We start from the raw sequence: 20,396 nt of genomic DNA, 5'->3' as shown, positions 1-20,396 counted from the left end.
GTTGAAAAAGGGGTCATTAAATCAAGATCTTAGATTAATGCATTTCCTCTAAAAGCTGTTTCTTAAATAACATTATTTAGGAAAAATGGCTCAAGCTAAAGTGTTATCCTTCAAAATTACTGTTGCCACCCTTTACTAAGGTCTTCATCCTAGCAGAACAGATTAGTTTGTCTTAGAAGTAAATTGTATATCACGTAATATGTAAAGTCTAAGAGCCTTAAAATACTTTCGATGCCAATTATTCTTGTGTTTTATGTTTAGATTACTGAATACTAAAGAATGTTGTGCAAACAATACTTATTCTTCAAAGAAAGAGATGTACAAGAACACGAGGACATGCACTGAAACTGGAGGGAGGTAGACTTAGAGGAAATTTGAAGAAAAATTACTTCACAGAAAGGGTAGTTGATCAATAGAAAAGCCTCCCATCCGATGTTGTTGAAGCTAAATGGTGAAACAATTTAAACACGCTTGGGATAGGCATAAGAATATCCTTAAGAGAAATGTAAGGAGCAAATAGGGTTGAAGTTGCCTAAAGGATACATGAAAAGGAGCAGACTACGTGGGCCAAGTCGTTCTTATCTGCCATCAAATTCTGTTTCTATGTAAAACATTATTTCAACAGTCAATTTCTACATGAACTGAACTTTAGAATTTTAAAACTAATCATAGTGTCTTTATCATTTAAGAATAATTTAATTAATTTAAGTCTAATGTAATTTGATCTTGATTGGAATGTAGATGGGAAAATCGATCAATTCTTAGGTCTTTAAAAGTTTCTATGCCCTTTAATTCATTCAATCATTGTGCTTCATATTGCTTAGAAATAAATGGGATCAAGATATCAATGTCTGGGAGAGGAAAGATTGAAAGACTGTGGATGTCCTGAGCATACTTCTCAATGTCAGTCATTTTGAGTGTAAAACATAACCAAAGTGCAAAAATATATTGTTAGAAGTGGGATTTGAACCTACGCCTCTTTACAGAGACCAGAATTCCCATTAACTGGAAGAGTAGAATCTTGAGTCTGGTGTCTTAGACCGCTCGGCCATCCTGACAAGAACATCAGTATGTCCAAACCTGCTTCCTGTTAGGGTTTAACATTTTACTATTTATATTTTTGATTGTGATTTTGACAAATAATTTGGCCTTGTTGAAAAAGGGGTCATTAAATCAAGATCTTAGATTAATGCATTTCCTCTAAAAGCTGTTTCTTAAATAACTTTATTTAGGAAAAATGGCTCAAGCTAAAGTGTTATCCTTCAAAATTACTGTTGTCACCCTTTACTAAGGTCTTCATCCTAGCAGAACAGATTAGTTTGTCTTAGAAGTAAATTGTATATCACGTTATATGTAAAGTCTAAGAGCCTTAAAATTCTTTCGATGCCAATTATTCTTGTGTTTTATGTTTAGATTACTGAATACTAAAAGAATGTTGTGCAAACAATACTTATTCTTCAAAGGAAGAGATGTACAAGAACACGAGGACATGCATTGAAACTGGAGGGAGGTAGACAGATGAAATTTGAAGAAAAATTACTTCACAGAAAGGGTAGTTGATAAATAGAAAAGCCTCCCATCCGATGTTTTTGAAGATAAATGGTGAAACAATTTAAACACGCTTGGGATAGGCATAAGAATATCCTTAAGAGAAATGTAAGGAGCAAATAGGATTGAAGTTGCCTAAAGGATACATGAAAAGGAGCAGACTACGTGGGCCAAGTGGTTCATATCTGCCATCAAATTCTGTTTCTATGTAAAACATTATTTCAACAGTCAATTTCTACATGAACTGAACTTTATAATTTTAAAACTAATCATAGTGTCTATCATTTAAGAATAATTTAATTAATTTAAGTCTAATGTAATTTGATCTTGATTGGAATGTAGATGGGAAAATCGATCAATTCTTAGGTCTTTAACAGTTTCTATGCCCTTTAATTCATTCAATCATTGTGCTTCATATTGCTTAGAAATAAATGGGATCAAGATATCAATGTCTGGGAGAGGAAAGATTGAAAGACTGTGGATGTCCTGAGCATACTTCTCAATGTCGGTCATTTTGAGTGTAAAACATAACCAAAGAGCAAGAAAATATTGTCAGAAGATGGATTTGAACTCACACCTCTTTACAGAGACCAGAATTCCCATTAACTGGAAGAGTTGAATCTTGAGTCTGGTGTCTTAGACCACTCGGCCATCCTAACAAGAACATCAGTATATCCGAACCTGCTTCCTGTTAGGGTTTATCATTTTACTATTTATATTTTTGATTGTGATTTTGACAAATAATTTGGACTTGTTGAAAAAGGGGTCATTAAATCAAGATCTTAGATTTATGCATTTCCTCTAAAAGCTGTTTCTTAAATTACATTATTTAGGAAAAATGGCTCAAGCTAAAGTGTTATCCTTCAAAATTACTGTTGCCACCCTTTACTAAGGTCTTCATCCTAGTAGAACAGATTAGTTTGTCTTAGAAGAAAATTGTATATCATGTTATATGTAAAGTCTAAGAGACTTAAAATTCTTTCGATGCCAATTATTCTTGTGTTTTATGTTTAGATTACTGAATACTAAAAGAATGTTGTACAAACAATATTTATTCTTCAAAGGAAGAGATGTACAAGAACATGAGGACATGCACTGAAACTGAAGGGAGGTAGACTTCGAGGAAATTTGAAGAAAAATTACTTCACAGAAAGGGTAATTGATAAATAGAAAAGCCTCCCATCCGATGTTGTTGAAGCTAAATGGTGAAACAATTTAAATACGCTTGGGATAGGCATAAGAATATCCTTAAAAGAAATGTAAGGAGCAAATAGGGTTGAAGTTGCCTAAAGGATACATGAAAAGTAGCAGACTACGTGGGCCAAGTGGTTCTTATCTGCCATCAAATTCTGTTTCTATGTAAAACATTATTTCAACCGCCATTTTCTACATGAACTGAACTTTAGAATTTTAAAACTAATCATAGTGTCTTTATCATTTAAGAATAATTTAATTAATTTAACTCTAATGTAATTTGATCTTGATTGGAATGTAGATGGGAAAATCGATAAATTCTTAGGTCTTTAAAAGTTTCTATGCCCTTTAATTCATTCAATCATTGTGCTTCATATTGCTTAGAAATAAATGGGATCAAGATATCAATGTCTGGGAGAGGAAAGATTGAAAGACTGTGGATGTCCAGAGCATACTTCTCAATGTCAGTCATTTTGAGTGTAAAACATAACCAAAGAGCAAGAAAATATTGTCAGAAGTGGGATTTGAACCCACACCTCTTTACAGAGACCAGAATTCCCATTAACTGGAAGAGTAGAATCTTGAGTCTGGCACCTTAGACCGCTCTGCCATCCTGACAAGCACATCAGTATGTCCGAACCTGCTGTCTGTTAGGGTTTATCAATTTACTATTTATATTTTTGATTGTGATTTTGACAAATAATTTGGACTTGTTGAAAAAGGGGTCATTAAATCAAGATCTTAGATTAATGCATTTCCTCTAAAAGCTGTTTCTAAAATAACATTATTTAGGAAAAATGGCTCAAGCTAAAGTGTTATCCTTCAAAATTACTGTTGCCACCCTTTACTAAGGTCTTCATCCTAGCAGAACAGATTAGTTTGTCTTAGAAGTAAATTGTATATCATGTTATATGTAAAGTCTAAGAGCCTTAAAATACTTTCGATGCCAATTATTCTTGTGTTTTATGTTTAGATTACTGAATACTAAAAGAATGCTGTGCAAACAATACTTATTCTTCAAAGGAAGAGATGTACAAGAACACGAGGACATGCACTGAAACTGGAGGGAGGTAGACTTAGAGGAAATTTGAAGAAAAATTACTTCACAGAAAGGGTAGTCGATAAATAGAAAAGCCTCCCAATCAATGTTGTTGAAGCTAAACGGTGAAACAATTTAAACACGCTTCGGATAGGCATAAGAATATCCTTAAGAGAAATGTAAGGAGCAAATATGGTTGAAGTTGCCTAAAGGATACATGAAAAGGAGCAGACTACGTGGGCCAAGTCGTTCTTATCTGCCATCAAATTCTGTTTCTATGTAAAACATTATTTCAACAGTCAATTTCTACATGAACTGAACTTTAGAATTTTAAAACTAATCATAGTGTCTTTATCATTTAAGAATAATTTAATTAATTTAAGTCTAATGTAATTTGATCTTGATTGGAATGTAGATGGGAAAATCGATCAATTCTTAGGTCTTTAAAAGTTTCTATGCCCTTTAATTCATTCAATCATTGTGCTTCATATTGCTTAGAAATAAATGGGATCAAGATATCAATGTCTGGGAGAGGAAAGATTGAAAGACTGTGGATGTCCTGAGCATACTTCTCAATGTCAGTCATTTTGAGTGTAAAACATAACCAAAGTGCAAAAATATATTGTTAGAAGTGGGATTTGAACCTACGCCTCTTTACAGAGACCAGAATTCCCATTAACTGGAAGAGTAGAATCTTGAGTCTGGTGTCTTAGACCGCTCGGCCATCCTGACAAGAACATCAGTATGTCCAAACCTGCTTCCTGTTAGGGTTTAACATTTTACTATTTATATTTTTGATTGTGATTTTGACAAATAATTTGGCCTTGTTGAAAAAGGGGTCATTAAATCAAGATCTTAGATTAATGCATTTCCTCTAAAAGCTGTTTCTTAAATAACTTTATTTAGGAAAAATGGCTCAAGCTAAAGTGTTATCCTTCAAAATTACTGTTGTCACCCTTTACTAAGGTCTTCATCCTAGCAGAACAGATTAGTTTGTCTTAGAAGTAAATTGTATATCACGTTATATGTAAAGTCTAAGAGCCTTAAAATTCTTTCGATGCCAATTATTCTTGTGTTTTATGTTTAGATTACTGAATACTAAAAGAATGTTGTGCAAACAATACTTATTCTTCAAAGGAAGAGATGTACAAGAACACGAGGACATGCATTGAAACTGGAGGGAGGTAGACAGATGAAATTTGAAGAAAAATTACTTCACAGAAAGGGTAGTTGATAAATAGAAAAGCCTCCCATCCGATGTTTTTGAAGATAAATGGTGAAACAATTTAAACACGCTTGGGATAGGCATAAGAATATCCTTAAGAGAAATGTAAGGAGCAAATAGGATTGAAGTTGCCTAAAGGATACATGAAAAGGAGCAGACTACGTGGGCCAAGTGGTTCATATCTGCCATCAAATTCTGTTTCTATGTAAAACATTATTTCAACAGTCAATTTCTACATGAACTGAACTTTATAATTTTAAAACTAATCATAGTGTCTATCATTTAAGAATAATTTAATTAATTTAAGTCTAATGTAATTTGATCTTGATTGGAATGTAGATGGGAAAATCGATCAATTCTTAGGTCTTTAACAGTTTCTATGCCCTTTAATTCATTCAATCATTGTGCTTCATATTGCTTAGAAATAAATGGGATCAAGATATCAATGTCTGGGAGAGGAAAGATTGAAAGACTGTGGATGTCCTGAGCATACTTCTCAATGTCGGTCATTTTGAGTGTAAAACATAACCAAAGAGCAAGAAAATATTGTCAGAAGATGGATTTGAACTCACACCTCTTTACAGAGACCAGAATTCCCATTAACTGGAAGAGTTGAATCTTGAGTCTGGTGTCTTAGACCACTCGGCCATCCTAACAAGAACATCAGTATATCCGAACCTGCTTCCTGTTAGGGTTTATCATTTTACTATTTATATTTTTGATTGTGATTTTGACAAATAATTTGGACTTGTTGAAAAAGGGGTCATTAAATCAAGATCTTAGATTTATGCATTTCCTCTAAAAGCTGTTTCTTAAATTACATTATTTAGGAAAAATGGCTCAAGCTAAAGTGTTATCCTTCAAAATTACTGTTGCCACCCTTTACTAAGGTCTTCATCCTAGTAGAACAGATTAGTTTGTCTTAGAAGAAAATTGTATATCATGTTATATGTAAAGTCTAAGAGACTTAAAATTCTTTCGATGCCAATTATTCTTGTGTTTTATGTTTAGATTACTGAATACTAAAAGAATGTTGTACAAACAATATTTATTCTTCAAAGGAAGAGATGTACAAGAACATGAGGACATGCACTGAAACTGAAGGGAGGTAGACTTCGAGGAAATTTGAAGAAAAATTACTTCACAGAAAGGGTAATTGATAAATAGAAAAGCCTCCCATCCGATGTTGTTGAAGCTAAATGGTGAAACAATTTAAATACGCTTGGGATAGGCATAAGAATATCCTTAAAAGAAATGTAAGGAGCAAATAGGGTTGAAGTTGCCTAAAGGATACATGAAAAGTAGCAGACTACGTGGGCCAAGTGGTTCTTATCTGCCATCAAATTCTGTTTCTATGTAAAACATTATTTCAACCGCCATTTTCTACATGAACTGAACTTTAGAATTTTAAAACTAATCATAGTGTCTTTATCATTTAAGAATAATTTAATTAATTTAACTCTAATGTAATTTGATCTTGATTGGAATGTAGATGGGAAAATCGATAAATTCTTAGGTCTTTAAAAGTTTCTATGCCCTTTAATTCATTCAATCATTGTGCTTCATATTGCTTAGAAATAAATGGGATCAAGATATCAATGTCTGGGAGAGGAAAGATTGAAAGACTGTGGATGTCCAGAGCATACTTCTCAATGTCAGTCATTTTGAGTGTAAAACATAACCAAAGAGCAAGAAAATATTGTCAGAAGTGGGATTTGAACCCACACCTCTTTACAGAGACCAGAATTCCCATTAACTGGAAGAGTAGAATCTTGAGTCTGGCACCTTAGACCGCTCTGCCATCCTGACAAGCACATCAGTATGTCCGAACCTGCTGTCTGTTAGGGTTTATCAATTTACTATTTATATTTTTGATTGTGATTTTGACAAATAATTTGGACTTGTTGAAAAAGGGGTCATTAAATCAAGATCTTAGATTAATGCATTTCCTCTAAAAGCTGTTTCTAAAATAACATTATTTAGGAAAAATGGCTCAAGCTAAAGTGTTATCCTTCAAAATTACTGTTGCCACCCTTTACTAAGGTCTTCATCCTAGCAGAACAGATTAGTTTGTCTTAGAAGTAAATTGTATATCATGTTATATGTAAAGTCTAAGAGCCTTAAAATACTTTCGATGCCAATTATTCTTGTGTTTTATGTTTAGATTACTGAATACTAAAAGAATGCTGTGCAAACAATACTTATTCTTCAAAGGAAGAGATGTACAAGAACACGAGGACATGCACTGAAACTGGAGGGAGGTAGACTTAGAGGAAATTTGAAGAAAAATTACTTCACAGAAAGGGTAGTCGATAAATAGAAAAGCCTCCCAATCAATGTTGTTGAAGCTAAACGGTGAAACAATTTAAACACGCTTCGGATAGGCATAAGAATATCCTTAAGAGAAATGTAAGGAGCAAATATGGTTGAAGTTGCCTAAAGGATACATGAAAAGGAGCAGACTACGTGGGCCAAGTGGTTCTTATCTGCCATCAAATTCTGTTTCTATGTAATACATTATTTCAATAGCCAATTTCTATATGAACTGAACTTTAGAATTTTAAAACTAATCATAGTGTCTTTATCATTTAAGAATAATTTAATTAATTTAACTCTAATGTAATTTGATCTTGATTGGAATGCAGATGGGAAAATCGATCAATTCTTAGGTCTTTAAAAGTTTCTATGCCCTTTAATTCATTCAATCATTGTGCTTCATATTGCTGTGAAATAAATGGGATCAAGATATCAATGTCTGGGAGAGGAAAGATTTAAAGACTGTGGATGTCCTGAGCATACTTCTCAATGTCGGTCATTTTGAGTGTAAAACATAACCAAAGAGTAAGAAAATATTGTCAGAAGTGGGATTTGAACCCACGCCTCTTTACAGAGACCAGAATTCCCATTAACTGGAAGAGTAGAATCTTGAGTCTGGCGCCTTAGACCACTCAGCCATCCTGACAAGCACATCAGTATACCCGAACCTGCTTCCTGTTAGGGTTTATCATTTTACTATTTATATTTTTGATTGTGATTTTGACAAATAATTTGGACTTGTTGAAAAAGGGGTCATTAAATCAAGATCTTAGATTTATGCATTTCCTCTAAAAGCTGTTTCTTAAATAACATTATTTAGGAAAAATGGCTCAAGCTAAAGTGTTATCCTTCAAAATTACTGTTGCCACCCTTACTAAGGTCTTCATCCTAGCAGAACAGATTAGTTTGTCTTAGAAGAAAATTGTATATCATGTTATATGTAAAGTCTAAGAGCCTTAAAATACTTTCGATGCCAATTATTATTGTGTTTTATGTTTAGATTACTGAATACTAAAAGAATGTTGTGCAAACAATATTTATTCTTCAAAGGAAGAGATGTACAAGAACACGAGGACATGCACTGAAAATGGAGGGAGGTAGACTTAGAGGAAATTTGAAGAAAAATTACTTCACAGAAAGGGTAGTTGATAAATAGAAAAGCCTCCCATCCGATGTTGTTGAAGCTAAATGGTGAAACAATTTAAACATGCTTGGGATAGGCATAAGAATATCCTTACGAGAAATGTAAGGAGCAAATAGGGTTGAAGTTGCCTAAAGGATACATGAAAAGGAGCAGACTACGTGGGCCAAGTGGTTCTTATCTGCCATCAAATTCTGTTTCTATGTAAAACATTATTTCAACAGTCAATTTCTACATGAACTGATCGTTAGAATTTTAAAACTAATCATAGTGTCTTTATCATTTAAGAATAATTTAATTAATTTAAGTCTAATGTAATTTGATCTTGATTGGAATGCAGATGGGAAAATCGATCAATTCTTAGGTCTTTAAAAGTTTCTATGCCCTTTAATTCATTCAATCATTGTGTTTCATATTGCTGAGAAATAAATGGGATCAAGATATCAATGTCTGGGAGAGGAAAGATTGAAAGACTGTGGATGTCCAGAGCATACTTCTCAATGTCAGTCATTTTGAGTGTAAAACATAACCAAAGAGCAAAAATATATTGTCAGAAGTGGGATTTGAACTCACACCTCTTTACAGAGACCAGAATTCCCATTAACTGGAAGAGTTGAATCTTGAGTCTGGTGTCTTAGACCACTCGGCCATCCTAACAAGAACATCAGTATATCCGAACCTGCTTCCTGTTAGGGTTTATCATTTTACTATTTATATTTTTGATTGTGATTTTGACAAATAATTTGGACTTGTTGAAAAAGGGGTCATTAAATCAAGATCTTAGATTTATGCATTTCCTCTAAAAGCTGTTTCTTAAATTACATTATTTAGGAAAAATGGCTCAAGCTAAAGTGTTATCCTTCAAAATTACTGTTGCCACCCTTTACTAAGGTCTTCATCCTAGTAGAACAGATTAGTTTGTCTTAGAAGAAAATTGTATATCATGTTATATGTAAAGTCTAAGAGCCTTAAAATACTTTCGATGCCAATTATTCTTGTGTTTTATGTTTAGATTACTGAATACTAAAAGAATGTTGTGCAAACAATATTTATTCTTCAAAGGAAGAGATGTACAAGAACATGAGGACATGCACTGAAACTGAAGGGAGGTAGACTTCGAGGAAATTTGAAGAAAAATTACTTCACAGAAAGGGTAATTGATAAATAGAAAAGCCTCCCATCCGATGTTGTTGAAGCTAAATGGTGAAACAATTTAAATACGCTTGGGATAGGCATAAGAATATCCTTAAAAGAAATGTAAGGAGCAAATAGGGTTGAAGTTGCCTAAAGGATACATGAAAAGTAGCAGACTACGTGGGCCAAGTGGTTCTTATCTGCCATCAAATTCTGTTTCTATGTAAAACATTATTTCAACCGCCATTTTCTACATGAACTGAACTTTAGAATTTTAAAACTAATCATAGTGTCTTTATCATTTAAGAATAATTTAATTAATTTAACTCTAATGTAATTTGATCTTGATTGGAATGTAGATGGGAAAATCGATAAATTCTTAGGTCTTTAAAAGTTTCTATGCCCTTTAATTCATTCAATCATTGTGCTTCATATTGCTTAGAAATAAATGGGATCAAGATATCAATGTCTGGGAGAGGAAAGATTGAAAGACTGTGGATGTCCAGAGCATACTTCTCAATGTTAGTCATTTTGAGTGTAAAACATAACCAAAGAGCAAGAAAATATTGTCAGAAGTGGGATTTGAACCCACGCCTCTTTGCAGAGACCAGAATTCCCATTAACTGGAAGAGTAGAATCTTGAGTCTGGCGCCTTAGACCGCTCTGCCATCCTGACAAGCACATCAGTATGTCCGAACCTGCTGTCTGTTAGGGTTTATCAATTTACTATTTATATTTTTGATTGTGATTTTGACAAATAATTTGGACTTGTTGAAAAAGGGGTCATTAAATCAAGATCTTAGATTAATGCATTTCCTCTAAAAGCTGTTTCTAAAATAACATTATTTAGGAAAAATGGCTCAAGCTAAAGTGTTTTCCTTCAAAATTACTGTTGCCACCCTTTACTAAGGTCTTCATCCTAGCAGAACAGATTAGTTTGTCGTAGAAGTAAATTGTATATCATGTTATATGTAAAGTCTAAGAGCCTTAAAATACTTTCGATGCCAATTATTCTTGTGTTTTATGTTTAGATTACTGAATACTAAAAGAATGCTGTGCAAACAATACTTATTCTTCAAAGGAAGAGATGTACAAGAACACGAGGACATGCACTGAAACTGGAGGGAGGTAGACTTAGAGGAAATTTGAAGAAAAATTACTTCACAGAAAGGGTAGTCGATAAATAGAAAAGCCTCCCAATCAATGTTGTTGAAGCTAAACGGTGAAACAATTTAAACACGCTTCGGATAGGCATAAGAATATCCTTAAGAGAAATGTAAGGAGCAAATATGGTTGAAGTTGCCTAAAGGATACATGAAAAGGAGCAGACTACGTGGGCCAAGTGGTTCTTATCTGCCATCAAATTCTGTTTCTATGTAATACATTATTTCAATAGCCAATTTCTATATGAACTGAACTTTAGAATTTTAAAACTAATCATAGTGTCTTTATCATTTAAGAATAATTTAATTAATTTAACTCTAATGTAATTTGATCTTGATTGGAATGCAGATGGGAAAATCGATCAATTCTTAGGTCTTTAAAAGTTTCTATGCCCTTTAATTCATTCAATCATTGTGCTTCATATTGCTGTGAAATAAATGGGATCAAGATATCAATGTCTGGGAGAGGAAAGATTTAAAGACTGTGGATGTCCTGAGCATACTTCTCAATGTCGGTCATTTTGAGTGTAAAACATAACCAAAGAGTAAGAAAATATTGTCAGAAGTGGGATTTGAACCCACGCCTCTTTACAGAGACCAGAATTCCCATTAACTGGAAGAGTAGAATCTTGAGTCTGGCGCCTTAGACCACTCAGCCATCCTGACAAGCACATCAGTATACCCGAACCTGCTTCCTGTAAGGGTTTATCATTTTACTATTTATATTTTTGATTGTGATTTTGACAAATAATTTGGACTTGTTGAAAAAGGGGTCATTAAATCAAGATCTTAGATTTATGCATTTCCTCTAAAAGCTGTTTCTAAAATAACATTATTTAGGAAAAATGGCTCAAGCTAAAGTGTTATCCTTCAAAATTACTGTTGCCACCCTTTACTAAGGTCTTCATCCTAGCAGAACAGATTAGTTTGTCTTAGAAGTAAATTGTATATCATGTTATATGTAAAGTCTAAGAGCCTTAAAATACTTTCGATGCCAATTATTCTTGTGTTTTATGTTTAGATTACTGAATACTAAAAGAATGTTGTGCAAACAATACTTATTCTTCAAAGGAAGAGATGTACAAGAACATGAGGACATGCACTGAAACTGGAGGGAGGTAGACTTAGAGGAAATTTGAAGAAAAATTACTTCACAGAAAGGGTAGTTGATAAATAGAAAAGCCTCCCATCCAATGTTGTTGAAGCTAAACGGTGAAACAATTTAAACACGCTTCGGATAGGCATAAGAATATCCTTAAGAGAAATGTAAGGAGCAAATATGGTTGAAGTTGCCTAAAGGATACATGAAAAGGAGCAGAATACATGGGCCAAGTGGTTCTTATCTGCCATCAAATTCTGTTTCTATGTAATACATTATTTCAATATCCAATTTCTATATGAACTGAACTTTAGAATTTTAAAACTAATCATAGTGTCTTTATCATTTAAGAATAATTTAATTAATTTAACTCTAATGTAATTTGATCTTGATTGAAATGTAGATGGGAAAATCGATCAATTCTTAGGTCTTTAACAGTTTCTATGCCCTTTAATTCATTCAATCATTGTGCTTCATATTGCTTAGAAATAAATGGGATCAAGATATCAATGTCTGGGAGAGGAAAGATTGAAAGACTGTGGATGTCCTGAGCATACTTCTCAATGTCGGTCATTTTGAGTGTAAATCATAACCAAAGAGTAAGAAATTATTGTCAGAAGTGGGATTTGAACCCACGCCTCTTTACAGAGACCAGAAATCCCATTAACTGGAAGAGTAGAATCTTGAGTCTGGCGCCTTAGACCACTCGGTCATCCTGACAAGCACATCAGTATATCCGAACCTGCTTCCTGTTAGGGTTTATCATTTTACTATTTATATTTTTGATTGTGATTTTGACAAATAATTTGGACTTGTTGAAAAAGGGGTCATTAAATCAAGATCTTAGATTTATGCATTTCCTCTAAAAGCTGTTTCTTAAATAACATTATTTAGGAAAAATGGCTCAAGCTAAAGTGTTATCCTTCAAAATTACTGTTGCCACCCTTACTAAGGTCTTCATCCTAGCAGAACAGATTAGTTTGTCTTAGAAGAAAATTGTATATCATGTTATATGTAAAGTCTAAGAGCCTTAAAATACTTTCGATGCCAATTATTATTGTGTTTTATGTTTAGATTACTGAATACTAAAAGAATGTTGTGCAAACAATATTTATTCTTCAAAGGAAGAGATGTACAAGAACACGAGGACATGCACTGAAAATGGAGGGAGGTAGACTTAGAGGAAATTTGAAGAAAAATTACTTCACAGAAAGGGTAGTTGATAAATAGAAAAGCCTCCCATCCGATGTTGTTGAAGCTAAATGGTGAAACAATTTAAACATGCTTGGGATAGGCATAAGAATATCCTTACGAGAAATGTAAGGAGCAAATAGGGTTGAAGTTGCCTAAAGGATACATGAAAAGGAGCAGACTACGTGGGCCAAGTGGTTCTTATCTGCCATCAAATTCTGTTTCTATGTAAAACATTATTTCAACAGTCAATTTCTACATGAACTGATCGTTAGAATTTTAAAACTAATCATAGTGTCTTTATCATTTAAGAATAATTTAATTAATTTAAGTCTAATGTAATTTGATCTTGATTGGAACGTAGATGGGAAAATCGATCAATTCTTAGGTCTTTAACAGTTTCTATGCCCTTTAATTCATTCAATCATTGTGCTTCATATTGCTTAGAAATAAATGGGATCAAGATATAAATGTCTGGGAGAGGAAAGATTGAAAGACTGTGGATGTCTTGAGCATACTTCTCAATGTCAGTCATTTTGAGTGTAAAACATAACCAAAGAGCATGAATATATTGTCAGAAGTGGGATTTGAACCCACGCCTCTTTACAGAGACCAGAATTCCCATTAACTGGAAGAGTAGAATCTTGAGTCTGGTGTCTTAGACCGCTCAGCCATCCTGACAAGCACATCAGTATATCCAAACCTGCTTCCTGTAAGGGTTTATCATTTTACTATTTATATTTTTGATTGTGATTTTGACAAATAATTTGGACTTGTTGAAAAAGGGGTCATTAAATCAAGATCTTAGATTAATGCATTTCCTCTAAAAGCTGTTTCTTAAATAACATTATTTAGGAAAAATGGCTCAAGCTAAAGTGTTATCCTTCAAAATTACTGTTGCCACCCTTTACTAAGGTCTTCATCCTAGCAGAACAGATTAGTTTGTCTTAGAAGTAAATTGTATATCACGTTATATGTCAAGTCTAAGAGCCTTAAAATACTTTCAATGCCAATTATTCTTGTGTTTTATGTTTAGATTACTGAATACTAAAAGAATGTTGTGCAAACAATACTTATTCTTCAAAGGAAGAGATGTACAAGAACACGAGGACATGCACTGAAACTGGAGGGAGGTAGACTTAGAGGAAATTTTATGAAAAATTACTTCACAGAAAGGTTAGTTGATAAATAGAAAAGCCTCCCATCCGATGTTGTTGAAGCTAAACGGTGAAACAATTTAAACACGCTTCGCATAGGCATATGAATATCCTTAAGAGAAATGTAAGGAGCAAATAGGATTGAAGTTGCCTAAAGGATACATGAAAAGGAGCAGACTACGTGGGCCAAGTGGTTCTTATCTGCCATCAAATTCTGTTTCTATGTAAAACATTATTTCAACAGTCAATTTCTACATGAACTGAACTTTAGAATTTTAAAACTAATCATAGTGTCTTTATCATTTAAGAATAATTTAATTAATTTAAGTCTAATGTAATTTGATCTTGATTGGAATGTAGATGGGAAAATCGATCAATTCTTAGGTCTTTAACAGTTTCTATGCCCTTTAATTCATTCAATCATTGTGCTTCATATTGCTTAGAAATAAATGGGATCAAGATATCAATGTCTGGGAGAGGAAAGTTTGAAAGACTGTGGATGTCCTGAGCATACTTCTCAATGTCGGTCATTTTGAGTGTAAAACATAACCAAAGAGCAAGAAAATATTGTCAGAAGTTGGATTTGAACCCACGCCTCTTTACAGAGACCAGAATTCCCATTAACTGGAAGAGTAGAATCTTGAGTCTGGCGCCTTAGACCGCTCTGCCATCCTGACAAGCACATCAGAATGTCCGAACCTGCTGTCTGTTAGGGTTTATCAATTTACTATTTATATTTTTGATTGTGATTTTGACAAATAATTTGGACTTGTTGAAAAAGGGGTCATTAAATCAAGATCTTAGATTAATGCATTTCCTCTAAAAGCTGTTTCTAAAATAACATTATTTAGGAAAAATGGCTCAAGCTAAAGTGTTATCCTTCAAAATTACTGTTGCCACCCTTTACTAAGGTCTTCATCCTAGCAGAACAGATTAGTTTGTCTTAGAAGTAAATTGTATATCATGTTATATGTAAAGTCTAAGAGGCTTAAAATACTTTCGATGCCATTTATTCTTGTGTTTTATGTTTAGATTACTGAATACTAAAAGAATGTTGTGCAAACAATATTTATTCTTCAAAGGAAGAGATGTACAAGAACACGAGGACATGCACTGAAACTGGAGGGAGGTAGACTTAGAGGAAATTTGAAGAAAAATTACTTCACAGAAAGGGTAGTTGATAAATAGAAAAGCCTCCCATCCGATGTTGTTGAAGCTAAACGGTGAAACAATTTAAACACGCTTCGGATAGGCATAAGAATATCCTTAAGAGAAATGTAAGGAGCAAATATGGTTGAAGTTGCCTAAAGGATACATGAAAAGGAGCAGACTACGTGGGCCAAGTGGTTCTTATCTGCCATCAAATTCTGTTTCTATGTAATACATTATTTCAATAGCCAATTTCTATATGAACTGAACTTTAGAATTTTAAAACTAATCATAGTGTCTTTATCATTTAAGAATAATTTAATTAATTTAACTCTAATGTAATTTGATCTTGATTGGAATGCAGATGGGAAAATCGATCAATTCTTAGGTCTTTAAAAGTTTCTATGCCCTTTAATTCATTCAATCATTGTGCTTCATATTGCTGAGAAATAAATGGGATCAAGATATCAATGTCTGGGAGAGGAAAGATTTAAAGACTGTGGATGTCCTGAGCATACTTCTCAATGTCAGTCATTTTGAGTGTAAAACATAACCAAAGAGTAAGAAAATATTGTCAGAAGTGGGATTTGAACCCACGCCTCTTTACAGAGACCAGACTTCCCATTAACTGGAAGAGTAGAATCTTGAGTCTGGCACCTTAGACCACTCAGCCATCCTGACAAGCACATCAGTATACCCGAACCTGCTTCCTGTTAGGGTTTATCATTTTACTATTTATATTTTTGATTGTGATTTTGACAAATAATTTGGACTTGTTGAAAAAGGGGTCATTAAGTCAAGATCTTAGATTTATGCATTTCCTCTAAAAGCTGTTTCTTAAATAACATTATTTAGGAAAAATGGCTCAAGCTAAAGTGTTATCCTTCAAAATTACTGTTGCCACCGTTACTAAGGTCTTCATCCTAGCAGAACAGATTAGTTTGTCTTAGAAGAAAATTGTATATCATGTTATATGTAAAGTCTAAGAGCCTTAAAATACTTTCGATGCCAATTATTCTTGTGTTTTATGTTTAGATTACTGAATACTAAAAGAATGTTGTGCAAACAATACTTATTCTTCAAAGGAAGAGATGTACAAGAACACGAGGACATGCACTGAAACTGGAGGGAGGTAGACTTAGAGGAAATTTGAAGAAAAATTACTTCACAGAAAGGGTAGTTGATAAATAGAAAAGCCTCCCATCCGATGTTGTTGAAGCTAAATAGTGAAACAATTTAAACACGCTTGGGATAGGCATAAGAATATCCTTAAGAGAAATGTAAGGAGCAAATAGGATTGAAGTTGCCTAAAGGATACATGAAAAGGAGCAGACTACGTGGGCCAAGTGGTTCTTATCTGCCATCAAATTCTGTTTCTATGTAAAACATTATTTCAAAAGTCAATTTCTACATGAACTGAACTTTAGAATTTTAAAACTAATCATAGTGTCTTTATCATTTAAGAATAATTTAATTAATTTAAGTCTAATGTAATTTGATCTTGATTGAAATGTAGATGGGAAAATCGATCAATTCTTAGGTCTTTAACAGTTTCTATGCCCTTTAATTCATTCAATCATTGTGCTTCATATTGCTTAGAAATAAATGGGATCAAGATATCAATGTCTGGGAGAGGAAAGATTGAAAGACTGTGGATGTCCTGAGCATACTTCTCAATGTCGGTTATTTTGAGTGTAAAACATAACCAAAGAGCAAGAAAATATTGTCAGAAGTGGGATTTGAACCCACGCCTCTTTACAGAGACCAGAATTCCTATTAACTGGAAGAGTAGAATCTTGAGTCTGCCGCCTTAGACCGCTCGGCCATCCTGACAAGCACATCAGCATGGCCGAACCTGCTGTCTGTTAGGGTTTATCAATTTACTATTTATATTTTTGATTGTGATTTTGACAAATAATTTGGACTTGTTGAAAAAGGGGTCATTAAATCAAGATCTTAGATTAATGCATTTCCTCTAAAAGCTGTTTCTAAAATAACATTATTTAGGAAAAATGGCTCAAGCTAAAGTGTTATCCTTCAAAATTACTGTTGCCACCCTTTACTAAGGTCTTCATCCTAGCAGAACAGATTAGTTTGTCTTAGAAGTAAATTGTATATCATGTTATATGTAAAGTCTAAGAGCCTTAAAATACTTTCGATGCCAATTATTCTTGTGTTTTATGTTTAGATTACTGAATACTAAAAGAATGTTGTGCAAACAATACTTATTCTTCAAAGGAAGAGATGTACAAGAACATGAGGACATGCACTGAAACTGGAGGGAGGTAGACTTAGAGGAAATTTGAAGAAAAATTACTTCACAGAAAGGGTAGTTGATAAATAGAAAAGCCTCCCATCCAATGTTGTTGAAGCTAAACGGTGAAACAATTTAAACACGCTTCGGATAGGCATAAGAATATCCTTAAGAGAAATGTAAGGAGCAAATATGGTTGAAGTTGCCTAAAGGATACATGAAAAGGAGCAGAATACATGGGCCAAGTGGTTCTTATCTGCCATCAAATTCTGTTTCTATGTAATACATTATTTCAATAGCCAATTTCTATATGAACTGAACTTTAGAATTTTAAAACTAATCATAGTGTCTTTATCATTTAAGAATAATTTAATTAATTTAAGTCTAATGTAATTTGATCTTGATTGAAATGTAGATGGGAAAATCGATCAATTCTTAGGTCTTTAACAGTTTCTATGCCCTTTAATTCATTCAATCATTGTGCTTCATATTGCTTAGAAATAAATGGGATCAAGATATCAATGTCTGGGAGAGGAAAGATTGTGGACGTCCTGAGCATACTTCTCAATGTCGGTCATTTTGAGTGTAAATCATAACCAAAGAGTAAGAAATTATTGTCAGAAGTTGGATTTGAACCCACGCCTCTTTACAGAGACCAGAATTCCCATTAACTGGAAGAGTAGAATCTTGAGTCTGGCGCCTTAGACCGCTCTGCCATCCTGACAAGCACATCAGAATGTCCGAACCTGCTGTCTGTTAGGGTTTATCAATTTACTATTTATATTTTTGATTGTGATTTTGACAAATAATTTGGACTTGTTGAAAAAGGGGTCATTAAATCAAGATCTTAGATTAATGCATTTCCTCTAAAAGCTGTTTCTAAAATAACATTATTTAGGAAAAATGGCTCAAGCTAAAGTGTTATCCTTCAAAATTACTGTTGCCACCCTTTACTAAGGTCTTCATCCTAGCAGAACAGATTAGTTTGTCTTAGAAGTAAATTGTATATCATGTTATATGTAAAGTCTAAGAGCCTTAAAATACTTTCGATGCCATTTATTCTTGTGTTTTATGTTTAGATTACTGAATACTAAAAGAATGTTGTGCAAACAATATTTATTCTTCAAAGGAAGAGATGTACAAGAACACGAGGACATGCACTGAAACTGGAGGGAGGTAGACTTAGAGGAAATTTGAAGAAAAATTACTTCACAGAAAGGGTAGTTGATAAATAGAAAAGCCTCCCATCCGATGTTGTTGAAGCTAAACGGTGAAACAATTTAAACACGCTTCAGATAGGCATAAGAATATCCTTAAGAGAAATGTAAGGAGCAAATATGGTTGAAGTTGCCTAAAGGATACATGAAAAGGAGCAGACTACGTGGGCCAAGTGGTTCTTATCTGCCATCAAATTCTGTTTCTATGTAATACATTATTTCAATAGCCAATTTCTATATGAACTGAACTTTAGAATTTTAAAACTAATCATAGTGTCTTTATCATTTAAGAATAATTTAATTAATTTAACTCTAATGTAATTTGATCTTGATTGGAATGCAGATGGGAAAATCGATCAATTCTTAGGTCTTTAAAAGTTTCTATGCCCTTTAATTCATTCAATCATTGTGCTTCATATTGCTGAGAAATAAATGGGATCAAGATATCAATGTCTGGGAGAGGAAAGATTTAAAGACTGTGGATGTCCTGAGCATACTTCTCAATGTCGGTCATTTTGAGTGTAAAACATAACCAAAGAGTAAGAAAATATTGTCAGAAGTGGGATTTGAACCCACGCCTCTTTACAGAGACCAGACTTCCCATTAACTGGAAGAGTAGAATCTTGAGTCTGGCACCTTAGACCACTCAGCCATCCTGACAAGCACATCAGTATACCCGAACCTGCTTCCTGTTAGGGTTTATCATTTTACTATTTATATTTTTGATTGTGATTTTGACAAATAATTTGGACTTGTTGAAAAAGGGGTCATTAAGTCAAGATCTTAGATTTATGCATTTCCTCTAAAAGCTGTTTCTTAAATAACATTATTTAGGAAAAATGGCTCAAGCTAAAGTGTTATCCTTCAAAATTACTGTTGCCACCGTTACTAAGGTCTTCATCCTAGCAGAACAGATTAGTTTGTCTTAGAAGAAAATTGTATATCATGTTATATGTAAAGTCTAAGAGCCTTAAAATACTTTCGATGCCAATTATTCTTGTGTTTTATGTTTAGATTACTGAATACTAAAAGAATGTTGTGCAAACAATACTTATTCTTCAAAGGAAGAGATGTACAAGAACACGAGGACATGCACTGAAACTGGAGGGAGGTAGACTTAGAGGAAATTTGAAGAAAAATTACTTCACAGAAAGGGTAGTTGATAAATAGAAAAGCCTCCCATCCGATGTTGTTGAAGCTAAATAGTGAAACAATTTAAACACGCTTGGGATAGGCATAAGAATATCCTTAAGAGAAATGTAAGGAGCAAATAGGATTGAAGTTGCCTAAAGGATACATGAAAAGGAGCAGACTACGTGGGCCAAGTGGTTCTTATCTGCCATCAAATTCTGTTTCTATGTAAAACATTATTTCAAAAGTCAATTTCTACATGAACTGAACTTTAGAATTTTAAAACTAATCATAGTGTCTTTATCATTTAAGAATAATTTAATTAATTTAAGTCTAATGTAATTTGATCTTGATTGAAATGTAGATGGGAAAATCGATCAATTCTTAGGTCTTTAACAGTTTCTATGCCCTTTAATTCATTCAATCATTGTGCTTCAT

At 33.5% G+C, this 20,396-nt stretch overlaps 7 non-coding genes across 7 annotated transcripts; all 7 read right to left on the bottom strand.

Moving 5' to 3' along the window:
- Positions 1-7,859: 7,859 nt before the first annotated feature.
- TRNAL-CAA (transfer RNA leucine (anticodon CAA)) lies at positions 7,860-7,968 on the bottom strand. The gene is made up of 2 exons: positions 7,931-7,968; positions 7,860-7,905 (listed from the first exon to the last, which is right to left on the bottom strand). It is a non-coding gene; the product is annotated as a tRNA-Leu (tRNA).
- Positions 7,969-10,164: 2,196 nt separating this feature from the next.
- On the bottom strand, positions 10,165-10,273 carry TRNAL-CAA (transfer RNA leucine (anticodon CAA)). The gene is made up of 2 exons: positions 10,236-10,273; positions 10,165-10,210 (listed from the first exon to the last, which is right to left on the bottom strand). It is a non-coding gene; the product is annotated as a tRNA-Leu (tRNA).
- Positions 10,274-11,317: 1,044 nt separating this feature from the next.
- TRNAL-CAA (transfer RNA leucine (anticodon CAA)) lies at positions 11,318-11,426 on the bottom strand. Its single transcript has 2 exons — positions 11,389-11,426; positions 11,318-11,363 (listed from the first exon to the last, which is right to left on the bottom strand). It is a non-coding gene; the product is annotated as a tRNA-Leu (tRNA).
- Positions 11,427-12,470: 1,044 nt separating this feature from the next.
- On the bottom strand, positions 12,471-12,579 carry TRNAL-CAA (transfer RNA leucine (anticodon CAA)). The gene is made up of 2 exons: positions 12,542-12,579; positions 12,471-12,516 (listed from the first exon to the last, which is right to left on the bottom strand). It is a non-coding gene; the product is annotated as a tRNA-Leu (tRNA).
- A 3,349-nt stretch (positions 12,580-15,928) lies between these two features.
- TRNAL-CAA (transfer RNA leucine (anticodon CAA)) lies at positions 15,929-16,037 on the bottom strand. Its single transcript has 2 exons — positions 16,000-16,037; positions 15,929-15,974 (listed from the first exon to the last, which is right to left on the bottom strand). It is a non-coding gene; the product is annotated as a tRNA-Leu (tRNA).
- Positions 16,038-17,080: 1,043 nt separating this feature from the next.
- TRNAL-CAA (transfer RNA leucine (anticodon CAA)) lies at positions 17,081-17,189 on the bottom strand. Its single transcript has 2 exons — positions 17,152-17,189; positions 17,081-17,126 (listed from the first exon to the last, which is right to left on the bottom strand). It is a non-coding gene; the product is annotated as a tRNA-Leu (tRNA).
- A 2,189-nt stretch (positions 17,190-19,378) lies between these two features.
- Positions 19,379-19,487, bottom strand: TRNAL-CAA (transfer RNA leucine (anticodon CAA)). The gene is made up of 2 exons: positions 19,450-19,487; positions 19,379-19,424 (listed from the first exon to the last, which is right to left on the bottom strand). It is a non-coding gene; the product is annotated as a tRNA-Leu (tRNA).
- Between the last annotated feature and the right edge of the window lie 909 nt (positions 19,488-20,396).

This window comes from Taudactylus pleione, unplaced genomic scaffold, assembly GCF_031769625.1.
Source record: "Taudactylus pleione unplaced genomic scaffold, aTauple2 ptg000612l, whole genome shotgun sequence".
Lineage (NCBI taxonomy): Eukaryota > Metazoa > Chordata > Amphibia > Anura > Myobatrachidae > Taudactylus > Taudactylus pleione.
Note: the sequence above shows the minus strand (reverse complement) of the source record. Positions and strands in the feature narration are given on the sequence as shown.